Source organism: Narcine bancroftii, chromosome 2, assembly GCF_036971445.1.
Source record: "Narcine bancroftii isolate sNarBan1 chromosome 2, sNarBan1.hap1, whole genome shotgun sequence".
Lineage (NCBI taxonomy): Eukaryota > Metazoa > Chordata > Chondrichthyes > Torpediniformes > Narcinidae > Narcine > Narcine bancroftii.
Window position 1 is genome coordinate 228,753,095 of NC_091470.1, and position 15,855 is coordinate 228,768,949.

Below are 15,855 nucleotides of genomic sequence, written 5' to 3' on the forward strand. Positions count from 1 at the left end.
TTCGATCATTCCGCCGAGAACCAGGCAGCCTCAAACTCGACGACCCCCGCCCCCCGCCGGAACCTTCCCTTACCTGACTGCCTGGCTGATGGGAGGGCGCCCAGAGGTGTGTTTCAACAGCCCATAGTTGACGGCGACCACCTCACCACCACGCGCACTGACTCCTCTTCTTCCCCTCCCCTCCCTTGCGTCAAACAGCGGTCACGTGGGCGGTGACCAGCTCCCGCGTTGCCCAGGCAACCAAGCGCAGTGATTTCACCAGTCGTGGGGGTCATCCCGCCCGATCACCGGCGTACTCCCGGAGCACCGGCCGCCAAACGCCCGTGCGTCAAACGGCAGTCGCGTGAGGCGGTGAGCACCCCGCGTTGCCATGACAACCAGCGCAGTGGGGTCGTCCCCCGGCCTGGTCAACGGGAGGCGGATCCATCTCGCTCTGTGTGGTTTGGACGTTGTCGGCCCGTCCATTCTCTGACAGCCCAGTGGGAGGTATCCACCCCGCCTCTAGCCCTGACAACAGCACCTGATGATGCACGGGGCTAATCGAAAAGTAAGCAGGGAACCTTTCAAGGAACATCAATATCTATGGATCTTTTTGCTGGGTTAGTGCTCCACTCACAAGGCAGCTTGAAAGGGTCCGAACTGGTCAGCATGGTCCAAATCTGGTCCCTGCCCTGTCTCACAGTTGGTCAGGAAACCCAGTTAAACTTACCCAGGACGTGTCGACTGGCGGCTTGAACAGCAAAATGGCCAACCCAGTTACTCCAGGGACATCAGCACTTACGCAGGGAAACACTGGCTGAAGTGTCTGCGGTGATCGGGGGCCCGTGGCGGAGAAGTGGGGGTTGAGAGGTCGCTGCCGCGAGGGGGAGAGACGAGTACCACAATCGGGGGGAGTGAGTTCGATGTTGTGGGGGGGGGGGGGAGGGGGAACTGCCACGATCAGTAGGAGAGGAGTTGCCACGATCAGCGGGAGGGGGTCGCTGTTAAGGGGGGAGAGAGAGGGGTCGGATGCCGTGGGTTGGGGGGGAAGCGCGATTGACAGTGGGAGGCTGACAGCTGGTGGGGGGACGGGGGAGACTAGTTTGCATTATGCGCCACTTACCGTGTCATCTTGGGGGGGGGGGGGATCCCCCTTACATTGCTCGGTTAGCAATTTACCAGTGCCATCCCCTCAGCTTAAAAGGTGCTGGGTCCCAGGAGGGCTACCCAGGTGCTGCAGCTTAAAAGCACCTATTGTCACTCACCCCCCCCCCCCCAACCACTTCCCTAACTTCATTCCATCTCCTCTATTCCAACACCTCCTCATCACCCCTTCCCCTTGCTAATCAGCCTACCCCCATCCTACCACCAACTTCATTGTGTCACCAATCCACTGCTAACCTCCCTGCCACCAACCATACCCAGCCATAATCTCATTATCTCAGAATCAGAATTTATTGTCATGAATAAATTCATCGTTTAGCGGAAGCATCATAGTGCAAACATTTATATGAATCACCTTACATACATAGGTAGTAGGAACAGGAATAGGCCAAAAATGGCCCATCGAGCCTCCTCTGCCATTCAATACGATCATGGCTGATCTAATTTATGACCTAACTCCACCTACCTGCCTTCTCCCCATATCCCCTAATTCCTCTATCATGTAATACATTTTTAAAAATTGTGCACAATAAGTAAGGCAGTATCTCCATAGTCACAACCAGAAGTATTTCAGTTTCTTTAGTAGAAAGATTCCTAGTTATGTTTCCAACTCCACATTTATTACTTGGATTCATTCAAATATGAAAAATATCAAAGATCCTGTCAGTGTTTGCAGAAGACTTTTACAAGAAATGGTAACTTATTTCTTAATTACAACAAAAATTAATTTCTGCAGTGAGCCGAGCACAAGGGATACATATTATCTTGGGGGTTGGTGTGAGAGAGGGACTCTTTAAAAAGTGCTAGTGACTAATTAACTGGAGCTAATAGAAGGAAGGGAAGCTGATGTGCAGCATCTATTGTTGGAGTGGGACTTAAGAGGTGAAGGTGAGCAAAGGCTTCACAGGGAACACCCTGAAATTTTCCTCTTAAAGCCACAAATTGTTTAAAAAAAATCAAATCCTTCGAAGGAATGAGCATCATATCAGGAAATGTAGTGTCCTTATAGGTAGAGTTGAGAAATTACAAGGGTTAAAAGACCTCAATGGGAGTTACATAGATTCTCCAAAATTGGGTGTGTTGGTATTACAGTCGTTAGGGTAACAATGGAAGTATGGAAGAGCAGCTAGATGAAGTTAATTGAAAGGGGATCCCAGCAGGGATGATGGTAGAGCACCAATAGCAGGAGTTTCTGGGAATAATTTGTAAAATGTGGGATTGTTTCATCCCAGAGAAGAAGAGGTATTGCAAAGGGAAGGTGAGGCAACTATAGCAGACAGGTCAAGTCAAAGGCAGCATAAAAACAAGAGGCCAGTGCAAACATTAGCAGGAAGCCAGAGGATTGGGTAACTTTTAAAAACCAACAGAAAGCAACAAAAAAAAGCAATAAGGGGAGAAAAAAATTGAAATATGAAAGTCAATAACCTACGACATTTAGAATATTGCAAGTACTTTTGGGCTCTATATCTAAGGAAGGAGAAGGACTAGCGGAAGTTTACGAGAATGATCCCATGGAATAGTGAGTTATGGTATGAAGAGCATTTGATGGCTCTGGACCTGAACTCACAGGCATTTAGAAGGATGAAAGGGGTTGTCATGATAATGAATATGCATGATATGTATTAACCTGACCAGAAGTCAGATGGTATGCACTGGAGGTGGAAGGTGCAGGATGATGAAATAAGGGAAGCAGGAAAATAAAGACACTGAGATGTTCAACTGGTAAAGCATGTGGTGATGGTGTTATTAATTTCACATTTCGGGCCACAAATGTGACATTGGCGACGAGGATAAACATTTTGGATTTTAAATGTGATAAACATTTTGGATTTTGAATCGGTGGCTTTGAGCTGGAAGGTTTTCTTCATGGCAGTCACAGGAGCTGCATTTCTAGCACTTCAAGGTGTTCCTCATTTTGACCCGACGGGTGATGCAAGCACTGTGAGTGTGAAGTGGAAGGCATGGCTGGAAGAATTTGAAGCCTACGCCGACAGTCGTGGCCTATTTCTCGATAGCAGTACGGCGGAACTGAAAGCGTAGCGGAGGGCGTTACTTCTCTTCACCGCGGGACACGCAGTTCGGGAAACTTTTAAGACGCTTTTGAATACTGGAAGGAGGAATACCAGAAAGCCGTAGATGCATTGAATGCACACTATGTGGTGACACCGAATGCTACATTTCAATGCCATTTGTTTCGCAAAACAAAACAAGATGGAGAAACAGTTGCCCAGTACGTGACGAGATTGTGACAACTGGCTGTGGGATGCAATTACGTGGTAGCTGATTTGGACAACCAGTTATTGGATCAAGTTGTGCAGCACTGGAGATCAGACAAACTCAGAAGGCGACTGCTGGAAAAAGGGGGTGAGTTGAAACTTACCAATGCTTTAACAATGGCTGCTGCATTAGAGGCTGTTGAGGGGCAATTTCATACCATGAAACTGAAAGACAACTCAAGCCAGCCCAGTAAAGACAAAGTTGGTCAACAAGTAAATAGGCTCTCGTATAGCCATAGCCAGCCAAGAAATATGCCGACATATGACTTGGAGTGTTACAGATGTGGAAACAGAGGTCATTTTGGAAAAGACCCATGCTGCCCAGCAAAAGGCAAAGTTTGTAGAAAGTGTGGAGGTAAGAACCACTTTGCAAAGAAGTGCAAAAGCAAGTCAAATGCAAACCAGAATGGGAAGAGTACAGCTTCTAAGGGCAAAGCTTGGGGGAAAGGAAAGTATCCTGGAAAGAAAGGCACTATTCGCCATACAGAAGGTGACCCAGAAAGTGACGATGATGATGACAACCAGGATGGGCAGAAATACTATCAGTTTACATTGAATGATGTAGATCATGAGAAGGTCCCAGTGATAATTGGTGGTGTGACAGTTCCGGTCATTGTAGACTCAAGCAGTGACAGTAATGTAATTGACCGACACTTATGGGAGAAATTGAAAAGAAAAAAGATCATTTGTACATCAAAGAAGTGTTCAAAGAAACTGTATCCATACACAGCAACCAAGCCATTGCAGTCCGTTGGATGTTTCATTGCGACTGTTGAAGCTGGTGACAAGTACACCGAAGCAGAGTTTGTTGTCATTGACGAGAGGGGAGAACCATTGCTGAGTAGACGCACTGCGCAAGACCTGGCAATACTTCATATTGGAGCTCGTGTCAATTCAGTTCAATCATACGAGGATATGAAGCAAGAATTCCCCGCAGTTTTCCAGGGAGTAGGAAAGCTGAAAGGTCGACAACTAAAGCTAGCAGTGGACAAAACGGTCAAACCCAAGGCGCAACCAGTGTGCAGAACTCCATTTGGACTTTGTGGGAAAGTCGAGGCCAAAATCAAAGAGTTGATCGAGCAAGACATTATTGAACCTGTAGAACATTCAACACAATGGGTCAGCCCAGTAGTGATAGTGCCCAAACCAAATGGTGACATAAGACTGTGTGTTGATATGAGGATGGCCAATGAAGCTATAATTCGAGAACGACACCCCATACCAACAGTGGTGGAAGTACTTCAGGAGTTAACTACCAGTCAGGTGTTCTCAAAAATTGGTTTAAAATGGGGCTATCATCAATTAGAGCTGGACCCAGAATCCAGGGACGTGACAACATTTGTGACTCACTGTGGATTGTACCGGTACAAGAGACATCGTTCGGCATCAGTGCAGCTCCTGAGATCTACCAGTACGAAATCCATTGAGTGATTCAAGGCATTCCTGGAGTTGCCAACATTTCTGATGACATCATAGTCTATGCGGCTACAAAGGAAGACCATAACAGACGGTTGAGGTGTGTGCTATCCAGACTACAGGGGGCAGGCCTTACTGTGAATAGAGACAAGTGCCAGTTCGGTGTGTCAGAGATGGACTTCATGGGACACAGGCTTACACGGGAAAGACTGAACCCAGCTGATGCCAAGGTGAAAGCTGTTGCAGATGCACGTGAACCCCAGAATGCAACGGAGATGAGGAACTTCTTGGGATTGGTTAATTATTGCGCAAAGTTCATCCCTAACTTGGCTACACTGGCAGAACCACTGAGGAAACTAACCAGGAAAGGTGTACCATTCCATTTTGGCCCTGAGCAGAAGGAAGCATTCACAGCTCTGAAACAAAGTCTGACGAATGCCAATACTCTTGGGTATTATGATCCGGCTGCACCAACCAAAGTCATAGCGGATGCTAGTCCTGTTAGTTTAGGAGCCGTGTTGGTCCAGATGCGTGATGTGGGACCAAGAATCATTACCTATGCCAGCAGATCTTTGACAGATGTGGAAAGGAGATATTCTCAGACAGAGAAAGAAGCACTCGGACTTGTATGGGCCTGCGAGAGATTCCATGCATATTTGTATGGCATTGAATTTGAACTCATCACGGACCATAAACCATTGGAGGTGATCTATGCTGCCAGGTCCAAACCGTGTGCCAGGATAGAACGATGGGTGCTCAGACTCCAACCATACAAGTACAGAGTAGTTCACATTGCCGGGAAAGCAAACATTGCTGATCCACTGTCCAGATTGTTGAAAGATGGATGCCCACAATCCAAGTCAGAATTAGGGACAGAAGCAGAGAGCTTTGTACGCTTCATAGCTATTCAGTCGACACTGGAAGCTGTGACAACGAGGGAAGTCGAGAGAGAGTCCGAACATGACCCAAAACTCATGGAAGTTAGAGAATGTATCCAAAGTGGACAATGGGACAAGTGCATTCACAAGGCATATATTCCCATTAGAGACGAACTTTGTTGCATCGGGCAGTGTGTATTAAGGGGGTGTAGATTGGTAATACCACAGAGGTTGAGACTGAAGATCGTATCATTACCTCATGAAGGACACCTAGGTATTGTTGGTACCAAGCAAAACCTTAGGAGTAAAGTATGGTGGCAGGTTGTGATAAAGACGCAGAGAAATTCATCAAAACCTGCCATGGGTGTCAACTCACAAGTAGGAGTAATCCTCCAGAGCCGATCTGGAGTACGCAACTCCCGACAGGACCGTGGATCGATGTAGCTGTTGATTTTCTCGGACCTTTACCAACTGGTGAGACAATCATGGTAGTGGTAGATTACCACAGCAGATACTATGAGTACTCTGTGATGAGGTCAACGACCACTGAAAAAACAATACAAGCATTGGCAGAGATCTTCGCGAGATATGGATTGCCTGTTACGCTATACTCTGACAATGGTCCACAGTTCATTTCAGAGACATTTGCTGAATACATGAGGACCACAGGTATCCTCCATTATAAAGTAACTCCTAAATGGCCGCAAGCCAATGGGGAAGTTGAGAGACAAAATCAGTCCATCGAAAAACGATTACGGATTGCTCATGCAGAAGGACAGAACTGGAGAGAAGCATTGCTATCCTATGTAACTGTCTATCGTATAACACCTCATGCAACCACAGGAAAAAGTCCAGCAGAAGTACTTTTTGGGAGGAAAATCCACACAAAAATGCCCGAAATAAAGGAAATCGGGGACGACCAGGAGATGAGGGTCCACGATGCTGAAAAGAAGGGAGCAGCAAAGCTCTATGCAGACTCGAGGCGTGGGGCCAGGTACTCAGACATCATGCCTGGAGATAATGTTCTGGTGAGGCAAGAGAGTGGTGGTAAGCTAGACGCACCTTATTACCATCAACCCTACACTGTTGTATTCAGAAGCGGCAGTATGGTGACAGTCAAGTCTCCAGCTGGACTCCTGTACAAAAGAAACGTATCTGGTGTCAAAAAGTACCAATCCAGAGCGACACCGAGTGAAGTGGTTGGAAGTCCAATACGAGATGCTCAACCTGAGGGACCAGATGATGTTCCAGAGGTAGTTACCAGCAATCCCGATGAAGTGGCCAGAGTACCAGAAACACCAGAGGCCGCAGCGAACAGTGTTTCCGGTGCTGAGGGTGAACAACCAAGTTGCGACAGTAGCATTGCAGGAAGGCCGAGACGGGACAGGAAACCACCTAAGCGATATGAAGATTTTGTGCCATATTTCTAATCGTGCCTGCATTATCACGAAAGTGAAAGTTTGTGATAGTTGGAATGAGTTTCAATGAAGCGCAGTAATGTTACTCACCAAGGAAGAGAAGTGATAATGGGAACATTTGAACAGTGATTTGATCAATACATCATAAAGTACATGTATGAGTGCTGTATGAATTGCATTTTTGTTTAGTCGACTATTTGGTATTAAATGAAAAAAAAACAAAAGTATTGGAATTTAAACAAGGGAGGTGTATAAATTTAAATGTTTACATTTTGCATACGAGATGAGCATTGTATTAGTATAATTACAGAAGAACAGTTGAGCTATTATATTACGTTGGGTTATAACATGTTTATGTTACATTTTGTGAAGAGGGAATTTGAAGTTGTTTTGTTGGTTCAGAAGGCAGAAAAATGTTATTGATAGTGTTTAAGCATTTACATTTAAACATAAAGATATAAAGTATATTTCTGGTGAAGGAGGGATGTCATGATAATGAATATGCATGATATGTATTAACCTGACCGGAAGTCAGATGGTATGCACTGGAGGTGGAAGGTGCAGGATGATGAAATAAGGGAAGCAGGAAAATAAAGACTCTGAGATGTTCAACTAGTAAAGCATGTGGTGATGGTGTTATTAATTTCACATTTCGGGTCACAAATGTGACAGGGGTGTCTCAATGAAACATAAAAAATTGAAAGGGCCAGATAAAGCATATGTGGAGAAGATATTTCCAGTTGTGAAAGTGTTTTGGACCCAAGGGCATAGCCTCAGAATAAAAAAGATGTCTCTTTAAAACAGACGAGAAGCTTCTCCAGACAGAGGGTGGTGAATGTGAAATTTATTGCCACATAGAACTGTGGAGGCCCAGTCATCATTGTGTGTATTTAAAACAAAGGTTGATAAGTTCTTGATTAGTAAGGGTGTCAAAGATTATGGGTAAAAGGCAGGCGAAATATGTTGAAAGGAAAAATGTATCAGCCATGATTTGAATGGCAGAGAGGACTTGGATGAGCTGAATGGCCTCATTCTACTCCTACGTTTATGCAGAGATAAGCTTTCTGCAATCTCCATGAGTATTGATTGATAAGGGTAAAGGGAGTGTGTAATGAAGTTTTTTTTTCAAATTGAACAAAATACTCTGTACCAGGAAAAGGAATTTAATGTTGAAAGGTAGGGTTATACTTTGTTTAACCATGTGTAACGGTTTGTTAGAATAATTGATTTTATATTGGTATGCACTATTATGTATGTAATTCCCATGACTATTTCAGTGAAGACAGTGAGGTATGTACATTAAAACCTCTAGTATTCAGCACCTATGGGGATTGGAAGATGCCAGATAAGTGGGTTGCTTGAGACTTACTCTTACAATGCATTTAGCTGTAGCAAAAAAATGTATTATGTCAACCTGGAAATTAGAAGATAGCCTGAGAATACAGCAATGGTACATAGAAATGAATAAATGTATTCCATTGGAAAAAATAACATATAATTTAAGAAATAACATCACAGTATTCGAACAAATTTGGGAACCGTACATGGAACACAACAAAGAAATCCTACCACGGACCTCCACCGTCTAAAATGACAGAAGGAGAAGAAGACGAAGTGAACTGACCCAGTATGTAAAAGTAGAAGACACAAATTTCTTATTTATTTTCATTGTGTGATGACATTGTTTAATGGGGTTAATGTATCATACAGGTTGAATGTTGAGTGGGTGGGGAGGGGGGAGAAAGGGGAGAAAATGACACTGTGTATATTCAAGAGGGAAATGTTTGTGTGTATTTTGGTTAGTATGGTTCATAGTGTGAAAAATAAAAAAAATTTTTAAAAAGAATAAGAGTTTAAAAGACATAAATACTACACTGAATTTACATGAATATATAAACGTTAAAGCATTTAACTTTATTTTCAGTCACTTCCTTTGAAAATATTTAACCATTACTGAATCGGCAGGTTCCTCTCCCACCTGAAAGATGATCAATAACATTATAGATAATTAACCTCCCCTTCCCCAAGTTTATAAATAAAATCTCTGACTCTTACTGAGCAGAGATAAGGAGACACTTGAAGAGAGTCACCCCAACAGCCAGTGGCATCAATGAATTCTTCATCTTGGGTGACTGTAGTGTGGACTGTGGGTGGGTTATGTGATTTCTCCGTCTGGAACCTAGTTGGAAGTCGCATCACCTGTCAATCAAGGTAGGAATCTGCCCACCCATTAGTGCATAACTGAATATTTTCCCCTTTAAAACCTACTGATTACCTGGGCTGGACCCCCAGCTTATTGTACTATCAAGACCACCACGTGCAGTACCTCTTTCTCTTTTGCTCTTCAGCCCTGAGACGAACCCTGCTGTGGTTAGTGCTGGAGGAATTGTTGGTAAGGTGTGCACTCCAGGGAGATCAGGGCTGTTGTATTCTGTTGTAGTTGTAGATAGCATCTGTGCTGTGCCCACATTAGGTAAAGAACAGCAGGAGGCATATTGTGGTCCTTGGTTGTGATAAGTCTGTACAAACAGCTGTTAGTATCAGTAGTACTGTCTGATGTGACTGGGTTGTACTGTGTTTGTAAGTGTGTAAGCAGTTGCTGGTATTGGTAGTATTAAGTTCATTATGACTTTTTGCACTTTGTTGTGTGATTGAGAATATTTGTGTGTGTTAACTCTGTTGCGATTCCTTATATGTGTTTCAATAAAGATCCTTCTTGTGCTCAGCGTGTGTCCAGATTCGTTGTTCTTCGAACCCAATGAACTTTTCCCTTCCCACACAACAGCGACGCTGTTTTATTTAAACACAACTTTATTCAAACAGCTGTTTCGAGCAAAGCAGACCAAGGCACTCAGCTGTCTAAATATTTCCTCCCATCTTCACCAAAGGTTTATGTGTTATTTTAGAGAACATTTACTTTTACAATTTTAAACTTCTGCATTTTCAGCTATTTATTTTCCTTGTTTTTTTTGTTAGTTGCTTGAGCTTGGCAGTTGCTTGAATTCCAGATAGCAGGGGTTTTACAGTATTTTTAAAATGTTCGGAATCATCAAATCGTCATCCCCTCCACTCATTATTTTTCAAGAAAAAAGACATTGGAATTCTGTTACATTTCAGTTATTTCTAATCAACATGTAGACAACACTATCTGAATTTCAAATGCACAGAATATGTAGTTTATTCTTTTCACAATTGAAAAATAAATGGCTCAGCAGTTGACACATGTAGCTTTTATTTATAAAATTATTTTTTGCTTGTGATTATAACTCAGTACTTCATTTAAGCAGGTATTCTGGGGACTGGTGTGCTAGTCTTTAAGAAACCAGTGTTTAGAGCAAATAGGAGTGCTGTAAAAATGTACAACTGACACCTATGTTTGGAGTTACTGCAATTTTCAGAAGGCATATTTATAATTAGAAGAAGCAATCATCTTGCAAAATGTGATTATTTTGTAGTACAGTATGGTATTTTGATTCATGTGCAGTTACCTGAACGTAATTGGTCTCAATGCTCATAAACTGGACAAAGAAATAAAATATTTCCTTTGTGTAGAGTACATTGAAGATAATTGGAATTGAAAACCTGAATAACTCAATGCCTTCATGAAATAGTGGAGTTTGGGTGGCAGAAATATATATTTAACCCATAACTTGCAGAATAAATATCAGCTTCAATTGAAAAATGTCTTTTCCCCTTAAAATTCTGCTCTTTTATTTCAATCACAATGGTTGTTGTGATTTTCCAGAAATATAACTGTGCACATTCTGACATGTCATTTTTGTGCTTCAGATACAGTTCTTCTGGGAATGTCTAGTAATAGATTTTCCACAGAAAATGTGGTCCATATTCCCTTGCAATATTCTTAAAGGAATGTTCCAGAAAGAACAGCATCTTTCTTATGATCCCAAAGAAATTTCTCTATCAAGGTCTTGTAGCATGCCAACTATCCTCCATGCAATATACGTTTTGAAACAATACAAGGAAACTTGTTCTGCATTGTCATGGGAATCACTGTCAATGGACACTCCTACAAAATTCTATCCTTCCCAGCAATGGAAAATAAGTCAATTAAATCAATGACCTTGCATCCAAGAGCACCCCTCAAGCAACAGTGTACTTACTTGCAATCAGTTGAGACCCAGGCCCTAACTAGTCCCCTAATTTGATCTACCATGGCTTGGACTCCTGTTGATTTTTCACCCTGTGATTTTTTTTTCCTTATGGTCTAAAGCCCATACTCCTGTTTCCCCAAACTACCTATCACAATAGGATGCAATGTCACTGGAGCTCAGTTTGTATGATCCTCAAGTCCTAAAACTCCTTGAACAGATCTTCACCAGCACTCTTACCTGCTCTTCGGCCGCCATTTTGGGTATAGGCCGGTTTCCCTTCTCAGAGTGTATAGATATCATCTCAGCGACGGGCAGGACTACTGCACCACTTGCCCCACCACCCAGCTCTGGAAGATGGCTCCTGACGCAGCTGAGTTGAAAGCAACTCTGGATCTGCCTTGTAAGACTTTTTTAAAAAGTTAAGTTCAACTTTTTTTCCTTTTAGTTAAGCCACCTTCAAGGCAACGATACACCATAAAAAAGCTTACCCTGAGCCAAGGGTTCAATCCCTGTCTGATGACACTGAGCCTCAGATTCAATTCCGGTCTGTCCTGAGCCACACATTCAACTGCCTATTTCTTTCTATGGATATTGTTTGACCTGCTGAGTTCCTGCAGCACTTTGTGTCTTGTTACAGTCATTTTAAATTTTATGTAACTGGGAAGCTGCAGTAAGTAAGGCTTTTATTGCATCAGTGCACTGTACTTGTGTATTTGACAATAAACTCACATTCTGATCTGAGACAGGTTGAGTCTCAGTCTGAGTGATACTAAGATACCAACTCAGACTGTTTGTGTGGGACTGAGTTATTGGCTCATTTGTAATTTGTGCAGTGCTGATTGACATTAGTGAAGAAGGCACAGGAGTTCCACAAATTGTATATCATTCTTGACTTGAAAATGTATTACAAGGTGAAATCTAATGAATTTAAAATAAACTTGTTTGCTGATGTTTTGATATATTTAACAAAGCCTTTGAATTCTTTGAGGAATTTGCATGATAGACTGGAGCAGTACGGTAAAATATTAGGCTATAAAATTAATTGGGAAAAGAGTGAGATTATGCCTTTAACTGAAATGGATTATTCTTTATGTTGGCATATTGTGAAATTTAAATGGTCAGATCGGATTAAGTATTTAGGTGTTAAGAAAGATTGGAATTATTTGCCCTTTTTGTCTAAAATTAAATATAATTTGAATCGGTAGAAAGATTTAATTGTATTAAAATGAATATTTTTCCACAAAATCAGTCTCTTTTTCAGTCTATCCCCTGTAAGATTCCTCAAAAGTTTTTTTAAAGATTTAAATGCTTTGGGGAGGAAATTTTTATGTTAAGATTATATGGTAAGGGTATCATTACAGAAATTAACTTGGAAGTATGAATTAGGAGGCTTGCAACTCCCTTTCAAAATGATTATGAATCAGCATAATTGAAATTTATTAATAGGATGTTTTAAGTGGATAAACCTTTGATATGGGCTGATATTGAGTTATCTCAGATTGGTGAGAAGATGATGGAAGAGTTTATTTATAGATGGAATCCTAAATTATGGAATAATTATAATTTACCTGTTTTGAAATATTTAATGTATTTATGGTATTAAAAAAATGAAGTTAGATTTACCCCTCCATAAATCTTCGTCCGCGAAGCCAAGCCAAAGGAGAAGAAGAAGAAGAAAGAAGATGCAGGATATTTTATTTCTTTTCAAAGAATGAAAGAGAACTATGATAGATCCTCGAATATCTTTTTTTCTTATTATCAAATCAAAGCCTATTGTTGGATAATTTTTGACGAACTTTACGGTTTCCCAGATAATCTAAGTTTGAAATTTTACTTACTGAAGGTGGCAAGAATGGATTTATATCTGAGATGTATGCTTTATTACAGAATAAAATGCTTAAGCCAGATATTCATAAATCTAGATTAAAATGGAAAAAGATTTAGGTATATGCATTTCTCAGGATGATTTGATGAAGTTATGTAAGGATAGTATGACTAAAATTGTAAATATAAGGTATCGATTGGTTCATTATAATTTTATTCATCAATTATATTTAACTCCGGATCTCATAAGGAAGTAGGCTCTTTTTTACACTCTATTTGGTTATGTGGGACAGTGAAACCCTTTTGGAATAGATTTAAGGAACTCTTAGAAGCTATTTTTAAATTGAAACTTCCACTAGATCCTTTAGTGTTTTTGTTGGGTAATATTGAAAGATTGAGTTTAGAATTAAAATTAAATTAATTTCAAATTGCTTTTTTGAGAACGGCTTTAGCTGTGGCTAGAAAATGTTTAGCAATTATTTGGAAAAATTAGAATAATTTGAGTGTTCAGAGATGGCATATGGAGATTAGATCTTGTAAATATATCATATAATTTATATAATTATTCCTTTTTTGCTAAAACTCAGAGCCCGTATTTGGATTGAATTATTAAATCCCCTTTCTGCACGTTAGTGACGTTGTTCTGAACCATGGTACTTAATTAATGAATCAACATCACCCTGTCTAGTACAATTGAGGAAGAGCCATAAATGCTGATCTATCTTTCTTCTTTCTTTTTGTGGGTAGATTAGAGGGGGTGTGGGTACGGGTGGGTGGGTTAAGGTAGGGGGTGAGGGGTTGAAGGGGTTATTATTTACATTAAAAAATCATATGTATTTTGTTTTTCTAAGCTGTATCCATTATTGTATGTTTAATCATGATTTAATAAATAAAATTTTTTTAAAAAGAAAATGTATTACAATTTCTTCATCATTGCTTCACCACTCTGAAAGTGCCTTTATCCATGTGGACTCTAAATGTGCAAGAAATCACCAATTTTGAATAAATTAGTTACAAGTAATAAATGTTGGACTTGCTAGTTTCATATTGAAACAATCTGACAATCATTGCTGCTGATCTTCCCAGAATCAGATTTTTGAAAACAGGAAATGGGACTGCAGCAAGCTAGACAGCATAAGCATAGTGTGCCGCATATTCAAATGGTCATTACATTGTACCATTTTCTCCAGCCTTTCTCTGTACCTCACCAAACTTCCAAGGATTTATTGTCACAGAACATACATGACATTGCATACAACCCTGTGATTCTTTTTCCTGTGGGCCAGGCAGAATTTCTACTTATCATATCAGACATACCACACATTATATCAGACAAAAGGAACTATAATGACTCATTGCTCTCCAAGAAGAACTGTCTATGAATTGGTTGATTTCTAATGTTCCTTATTCTAATTTTTAATTTAATTTTATGATAGAAGGCCCTTCAAGTCCATGAAATTTGTGCTGCACAATTACATCCAATAATCCTACAGACCTTGTAGGTTTTCGAGGGAGGGAGGAAACCAGAGCACCTGGAGGAAAACCACGCAAGTCTCGGGAAGAATGTACAATCAATCACTTTACAGACAGTGCTGGATTCAAACCCAGGTTACTGATGCTGTAATAGCATTAGGCTAACTGCTACGTTAACTGTGCAACCTGTGCATTGTCATGTCTTCCCCAGTCTATTTAACTGGAACAATATAGTGTGTTTTGAAACATTAATTAGTTTTAAATCATTTTGATCAGTTTCAATAACAACAGTGTTTTCCTAAATTATACTGAATCATTCTATTAATGCAACAAAAGTCTGTTAATGATTGCTGAATTGGTCATGTAAGAACCAAAATCTTTTGCTCACCTTGTTCTGCTGTATTGTATGGAAATGTGTATTCTGTGTTGGAATAACTAATAAACATGATTCTGCATTTATCTACATTGAACACTATCTATTATTGTGAATCACTTCCTTGGCCTTTAAATCTTTTTGTACTTGATTAAACTCATCCACTACCTTAATTTTACATTTGCAAACTTATTAACTATAGTCCAAGCATCATTATCTAGGTCATTAATAATGACAGCAATGAATCCAGAAGGGAAGGGAGACCATAAAATTCACTACTGATGTGGTTCCAAGCTGAACCATATGTATTTGTGAAAATGTTTGGCTACAGGGATGGAACAATGCTTTAACTGGTACGTTAAATCCCAAGTGATGCCACAAGTTTCTATCTTGTAATTAACTTGGCATGAGATGCCCAATTGAAGACTTGCTGAAAATCTGGGTAAACTATGCCTAACAGTTTTTTTTCTTCATTCAGTTAACAACATATAAAATTCTGTTAACAAAGCCTGGTGTTTTGGAGTACAATTCTGGTTATCTGAAATCGGACTCTCCGAAAACTTCAATTATCCAACATTTTTTAAAATTTTGGATGAGGACATCCAAAACAAATCAGAAATCCTCATTTATCTGAAAGTTTTTTAGAGCCAAACTGACCAGGGACATCAGGCTCCTAGCGTTAGCAGCAGCAGACCTCGGCTCCCAGCAGTGGCAGTAGCGGACCTTGGGCTCATGGCAGCAGCGGAGACCTCAAGCTCCCACGCATGAGCGGGGCCTCAGTGGGGAGGTGTCAGTGATCGGCGATGGCTAACATTTTTTTTTGGTGAGAATTAAACATTATTTTAATGCTTAAGAGCCTTCCCTTGTTGTTTGTTGTTGTTTAAACATTGTTACAAGTGATTTGTTGTTGCTAGTGGTCTGTTTTTTAAAAATGACTAGTTC

The 15,855-nt window shown here is 40.8% G+C and overlaps 1 long non-coding RNA gene across 1 annotated transcript; it reads left to right on the top strand.

Annotated features, from left to right (window-relative positions):
• Positions 1–211: 211 nt before the first annotated feature.
• Positions 212–14,999, top strand: LOC138755124 (uncharacterized). The gene is made up of 2 exons (XR_011352037.1): positions 212–547; positions 14,504–14,999. It is a non-coding gene; the product is annotated as an uncharacterized lncRNA (long non-coding RNA).
• The last annotated feature ends 856 nt before the right edge of the window (positions 15,000–15,855 follow it).